Here is a 6,941-nt window from a genome sequence, read left to right on the forward strand (position 1 = left end):
GGGCCGTGGACTTGCAGTGGTGGAGAGCCGGTGGAGCAGTTCTGAGAGGCGCTTTAGGAGGGACGGCTTGTTGAAAATGTTGCTGATATTTTCTGCTGTTTCTTGTTGTGTATTGTCTGTTTGAAAAGTAACACTAACCATAGTGGTGCAGGCTTTTAATCCCAACACGAGGAGGCAGGGGCAGGGGCAGGGGCAGGGGCAGAGGCAGGGGCAGGGGCAGGGGCAGGGGCAGGGGCAGGGGCAGGCAGATTGTGTTGGTTCAAGGCCAGCCTGGTCTACAGAGCAAGTTCTAGGACAGCCAGGGCTACTCAAAGAAAACAAAGTAGACAAACAAAATTGAAATTTGGGTAGAGGATGTAGCTCTGCAAGGGTGACAAGGACAGGGCCCTAGATTTGATCCCCAGCACGAGCATGAGCATGCACAAACACCACACACCACACCACACACACCACACACACACACTCACACACACACACTCACACACACCACACACCACACACACACATGCACACACACACTCATACCACACACACACACATGCACACACCACACACTCATACCACACACACACACCACACACACACACACTCACACACACTCATACCACACACACACACATGCACACACCACACACACATCACATACCACACACATACATACACACACACGTACACACCACACACACCACACACACACACTCACACACACACACTCACACACACCACATATACCACACACACACATGCACACACCACACACACCACACACACACACACCACACACCACACACAACATGCACACACACACACTCATACCACACACACCACACACACACACACTCACACACACACCACACACCACACACATACATACACACACCACACACACCACACACACACACACGCGCACACACACACACGCACGCATGCATGCACACACCCTGCCAGTCAGTCAGGACTAGAGATGACTAGGCAGTTATAAGTACTTGCTGTTCTTGTAGAGCCTCAGGGTTTGGTTCTCAGCACTTGCGTCAGGTGGCTCACAACTCTCTGTAACTCCAGTTCTGGGACGCTCACAGCCCTCTTCTGGCTTCCTCAGGCACCAGGCACTCATGCTGTACATACAGACACATGCAGTCAAAATACACATACACATAAAAACGGGGCAGCAGTGAGTCATGCCTTTAATCCTCCCAGGATATGGGAGGCAGAGGCAGGTGGATCTCTGAGTTGAAGGCCAGCCTAGTCTACAGAGTGAGATTCAGGACATCCAAGACTCCACAACAGAAAATCTGTGTGGAAAAACAAAACAAACAAACAAATAAACAAACAAACGACAACAACAACAACAAAAACAAACCAGGAAAACACTGACCAATTTACTGGTCTGTGTGGTATACACTTGAAATCCCAGTACTCAGCCCATGAAGGGGAAGATGAGAGCCAGTCTCAGCTATTTAATAAGTTCAAAGTCAGCTTGAGTGAAGATTCCCCTGCCTCAGCCTCCTGAGTGCTAGGATTACAGGTGCTCAGCAGGGCATCCATCTGGAACTATTGAAACAGCTGTGATAGGATGATGACAGTCTTTGGGAAGTGTGAATTTTCACCAATAGTGCCATTATGCATTTTGTGACATTGCACTTTGTAGGGCTCACTAACCTGCTTCTTGACCCTCAGTCTTGTTTCCCCACTGACTTACCAGCTCCCACTTACCACAGCTGGTGTGGTGACAAGGCCTCTTGGGTGTTCATTTCCTCTCATAATGACTACTTAAGATTTCCCCTTCTTCCCTTCAAGTAAACCAAAATATTAGAGCAAAGGACGAGCGAAACTGGACCTCCTAAGAGCAAATCTTTTAGATTTTTTTTAAAAGGTAGTTTCCATTTTATTGATGAAAATGTGTTTGTTTCCTACTCAAGTCAGTTACCTATTGTGTATCGGATGGCATTTTCTGGTTCAAATGGCTGTGCAAAATACCAACATTTCAAAATCTGTTTTCCTCCACTTCTGTTTCAATGTTGACATCTCTATTAGAATCTGCAAGTCGGTGCTTTTCCAGCTGAAGGACAGTTCAATCGAGTTGTTTGATTTTACTGTACAAACGTGATTCTGCGTCTCTGTAAGAGCAGCTTCCTTTAAAATAAATAAATAAAGCGCTCAGAGGACAAAAGAGAAAAAGAATAGTTGAACGCGTGCTGGGCTGACTGCTGGGACAAGAGGCTGCGCGCAGGCTTCTGAAATACTCCCGCCAAAAGCCAGGGTGGGCTCAGGCCTCCCCTCGGAGATGCAAAGCAGCCCCTGACCGGCCTCTGCAGGCGGGCGTGGCTCCCCCTGCAGGACAGATGGAGAACTGCGCTGAGGAACGTTCCAGCCTCGTGCGTCCCGGAGTCCCGGCTTTATAGGGCTGCTGGCTGCTGCGCCTGCCTGCTCGCCGCTTCCGGGCTGACAGTGTGGGCTGCAGGCAGCGGCCGGCCCAGGACGCTGAGAAGATGACAAGGAGTGGCTGAACCCCAGGGCTCAGCCTGGACAGTCGACCACTGACTGCACGGGAGACGCCCTCGCCCAGGACAGAGTTCAAAGGTGGCTTCCCTTGGGTTTTGAATCCTCCTACCACCTCACTGTCTTCTCTTCTCCCGACCTCGGCTTTTCTTTTCAAAACAATATTCTTAAGCTGAGAAACTCTAGAACGCTATGCTTGTGCACGTTATTCTTAGATAAGTAATTTAAACCTGTCCGGGGCTCAGTTTTTCTTTTTATTCAGATAATACTAAAATTACAACTCTCAAAAAAAAAAAAACAAAAAACAAAAAACAAAAAAAACAAACAACAAACAAAAAAACAGTTGACTTCCACTCAGCAGTAACCTATGATATTATATATCAGAATGCTGGGCTCTATGAGTAGTGTAGACAGAAAGGAACCTCTGAAGCGATGCGTGTCTTGACTGATCATGGTAATGGCTGTGTGAGTTCGTAAACTACGTGAAGACTTGTACATTTCAATGCATGTACATTAAACTTCAATTTTAAAATATCTTTGTTTTGGGGACAGGGTCTTGCCATGTAGCGTAGGCTGTCCTTGAACACTTCCTGCGTTTCCCTCCGCAGGGCTGAGGAACAGAAGCACACATAAAGTCTCCAGAACTCAAGTTTTAAAGTGAGTGCTTGCAATCTCACTGCTGGGGACACAGAGACAGGGAACCCCTGGGGTTCACTGGCTGTCCAGCCTAGTCTACATATCAAAACCCAGTGAGAGACCCTGTCTTCAAACAATATGGAGGACTGCTGAGGTTGCCCTCCCCCACATGTGCACACATGTGCCCGCACACAGAATTGTAAGAGGATATAATGTGTGGAACCTAGATGCCGCCCTACAAATCCTGCTTATATGTATGCGGTATTTATATAGCACTTATATATAATATTAATAGCCAGCCCAGAATCTGAGAGACTTTGAGAAAGACATAGTTTAAAGTGCTACGTGTCAGAAGTTTCTGTGAGAGAAATTCGAAGTGGGAATGGAAGGATCAACCTACCACCGTCTTAACCTCAAACGGCGTTGAGAGGGTCAAAGGGGGCCACATCCTTACATTCATATTTGATCAAATTTAAGGAATATGAATGTGTATACATTATTCAACTTGACTTTCTGATATAATTATTCATTATGTTGTTGATTTTTAGTTTTTAGACAGGGTCTCATCATATAGCCTAGGCTGGCCTCAAGTTCACAATTCTCCTGTTTCTGTCTCTGATGCTTGATATCATGCCTGACCTGATAGAATTCCATATCTGTGAAACATTGAGTCCAAATGCCAGAGAGTCACAGAATTTAGCAAGGGACAGTGCTGTGGACATTCTTCTGCTGTGAAAACCACACATTCACTGATGGCTGCTTACTGACACACCCAGGACATTGCACTGGCTATGGCTTTTCAATCTGACCCCCTCCTAAATTCCTTGTGTCTTGTAGAAGGGGGACACTCTGAATGCCTGAGTGGACAGGCTAGCTCTGTCACTTATTACCTGTGAGACTGAGGAAGTTACTAAATCTCCCTAACACTTATCTGCAAAGCAGGAATAACTCCTACCACACAGGGCTTTCTAGGCTAGTGAGATGGGGAAAGGTATGTGTGGGTTTGGGGTTTGGGACAAGGGTTTGGGGTAGGGAGTGGGGCATCAAAGCTGAGGAGAGAGTCAGCAGGTAAAGTATTTGCTGGGCCAGCATGAGGACCAGAATTCAGATCTCCTGTACTCACTGATGGTCCCTGTAATCCCAGCTCCGGGCAGATTCCCCAGATTTCCTGGCCAACCAGTCTAGTTAAAATGGTAAAGTTCAGGTTCAGGAAGAGACCCCATCTCAGAAAGAAGGCGAGGGCTGGTGAGATGTCCCAATGGGTACAGGTTATTGCCACCAAGCTTGAGAGCCCAAGTTTGATCCACAGGATCTATATGTTAGGAGACAGCTGACAAACTGACTCCCACAAGTTGTCCTCTGGCTTCTTCAGCAAGTGTGAGTTTGTGCAGACATGCAGAGACGCAAACAAATAAAATCGTTTGCAAAAAAATGCAAATTGAAAAAAATCAAGTTGGAGAGCTGTAAATGAAGACACCTGCATTGGCTTCTTTCTGGCCTATGCATGCACTGGACTGGGGATGCCCATTCATCCCCACCTACAGAAAGAAAGAGAAAGAAGGAGAAGGTGGGGTGTTGTTGACTAACTGTAGGGAATGCTGAGCAGACTGCTTAGTACAGAGCAGACTGCCTGGAGTGAGCCAGTGTGCGTGCCCGTGAGCAATTTAGGAGATGCAAGCCTCTCTGTGGTGAAGCCTGGTGGAAGGTCTTGGGGTTGTGGCTAATGGTAGGCAAGATTCAGACTCTGCTCAAATAAAGGGGCCTTAAGAAACAGTCAAAAAAGGCAAAAAAGGAAGAACTTTCTGGAAGGACGAAGTGTTGTGCCCTCTGCCCTGTGTGTACATGTCCTTTCTTTGCGTTCCTCTAGAAACCTTCCATAAAATCCACGTGATCTATAAAAGTGCTTGTGTAAGTGGATTTCTAGGGAGGAGTGGGAGAATTACCAAACCCTGCCTTGAAGGGTACAGTCAGGAAAGTCAGGTTACAAACACCCATCCAAACTGCCTTATCCTGAATGTGTCTGGCACAGTCCTAGGTTCGGGTTTTGTGTTTAATGAGTGACAGACTTTTTAGGTGGCGCTTCGTGTGTACTTGTTCTGGCAAAGGAACTTGCTTGGCCCCTGCACAAGTGTTTGTGTAATGACAAAGGGGTCTTGGCTTTTGTGTGGTGGGGATGCGGTTATAGTGGGCTCCCCGGCACGTGTTCGTATAATGACAACGGGATTTTGCGTCTTTTAGTGGGCGCTTGTGTGGTGGGATGCGGTTATAATGGGCTCCAATTCTTCGTTCCTACAGACAGGAGAATCACCCTCGTTTGGATGCAAATTATTCTCTGCCGCTCTCCACTCAGCTTCACGCGAGGTGGAAGGCGCCCAGCGAGCAGCGATTAAGCCGTTCCGCCCCTCGGGGAACCTCACCACTCCCTGCGGTGGCTTCTGGCTCAAGCCGCGCCTCTAAGGATCTACCCTAGTGGGCCGGTGGTTCTGCGAGTGACAGGACCTACGCTTTCCGCTCCACCCGACAGTGACCCGGGGCATCCCGTGAGCGCCCCCTGCCCGTGACTCCGGCACTTGCTGCAGTTCGCAGCCTCTACGAGCCCGGGAGCGCCCGGCCGCGCGACACCGACCGGGTCAGGATCAAGGTCTTGGTCCGGCTGCCGTGCCACTCCCTGGGGCTGGGACCCAGGGAACATGCGGGTCGCGCAAGCGTGAACTTGGGCAGCCTGTGCGGGTGCCGCCGCCGACGCCGGGGAGGAGACTGAGCGCAACCCGGTGCTGGTACTATGCAGGCCGCAGTTGTGCGGCCCCGGGTCTCCGCAGCGCCAGCCATGTGGGAGCTCACCTCATTTAGCTCAGCGTTTTAGACTGAGTTTTCGAATGGCTCTTTGGAGGCCGCGAGCCTTAGCACCAGAGTGTAGGGAAGCAGGTTCGCTCTGGTATGTGCTGCCGCGGTGGAGGAATTTCTGACCTCTGCGTTAACAACCTCGCCTGTTCCCCATATTTTGAGGACAAACATGACAAGCTGTGACATCCCCCAAATGCTTTGGATTTATCTACACAGAGCTGACATTGTCATACCTATTCTTGTTCCGACCTTCTGGTGCTTTCTGTTTATTTTGAGATAGGGTCTCAAACTCTGGATCCTACGCCTTCCGCCTGAGCTCTAGCATTACAGGCATGGCACCACCCAGCTCCCTGATTCTAGCCACTTGCTCCTTCTCTCCCTTCTCCTCCTCTTCCTTCTCCTCCTCTTCCTGCCGCCATTGTCTTCCTCCAGGCTCCCACTGTTCCCCAGACCCTCCATCAGTCTCACTACTGACCCCTTGGCAATTTACGTTTCAGGCTAACACAACTCTATTTAGCTCTGACCCAAGTATTCAACTCTCATTTCTGTTCTCATTGGGTTCCCAGGTCTTCCCATTCTAGGCTATTTCTGGCTACCCTCTCACTAATTCCTATCCTGTCGGTGCCCCAAATGCCGCCCTCCCCCATCCTCACTGTGCCTGACATCAGACCCAACCAAGATCTAGATTTACCGTCTCAGTTCAGAGCAGCACGGTTTTCAGACGGGGCCTGATGAAGTTTGTGTAGTAGCCGGCTCGGGCTCTCAGGACCAGCCCTGGAATCTCTGAGCTTGGAAGGATCCTCTCCCTGCCCAGCAGGCCCCCAGGACAAATTGGTTTTTAGTCTTCTGCCCAAGAGATTTGAGCTCTGTTTCTCAATCTCTTTTGCCTAAGAAGGTCCTGTACCCTCCTAGGGATGGGTCATACAGCCTTTATGGTGAGGGAGGAGGACTCTTACTTAGTC

General features: G+C 49.3%; 1 long non-coding RNA gene across 1 annotated transcript; it reads left to right on the top strand.

The window, feature by feature from the left end:
• Positions 1–2,366: 2,366 nt before the first annotated feature.
• On the top strand, positions 2,367–6,215 carry LOC134486301 (uncharacterized). The gene is made up of 2 exons (XR_010065109.1): positions 2,367–2,580; positions 5,431–6,215. It is a non-coding gene; the product is annotated as an uncharacterized LOC134486301 (long non-coding RNA).
• Positions 6,216–6,941: the final 726 nt, after the last annotated feature.

Source organism: Rattus norvegicus, chromosome 3, assembly GCF_036323735.1.
Source record: "Rattus norvegicus strain BN/NHsdMcwi chromosome 3, GRCr8, whole genome shotgun sequence".
Taxonomy (NCBI): domain Eukaryota; kingdom Metazoa; phylum Chordata; class Mammalia; order Rodentia; family Muridae; genus Rattus; species Rattus norvegicus.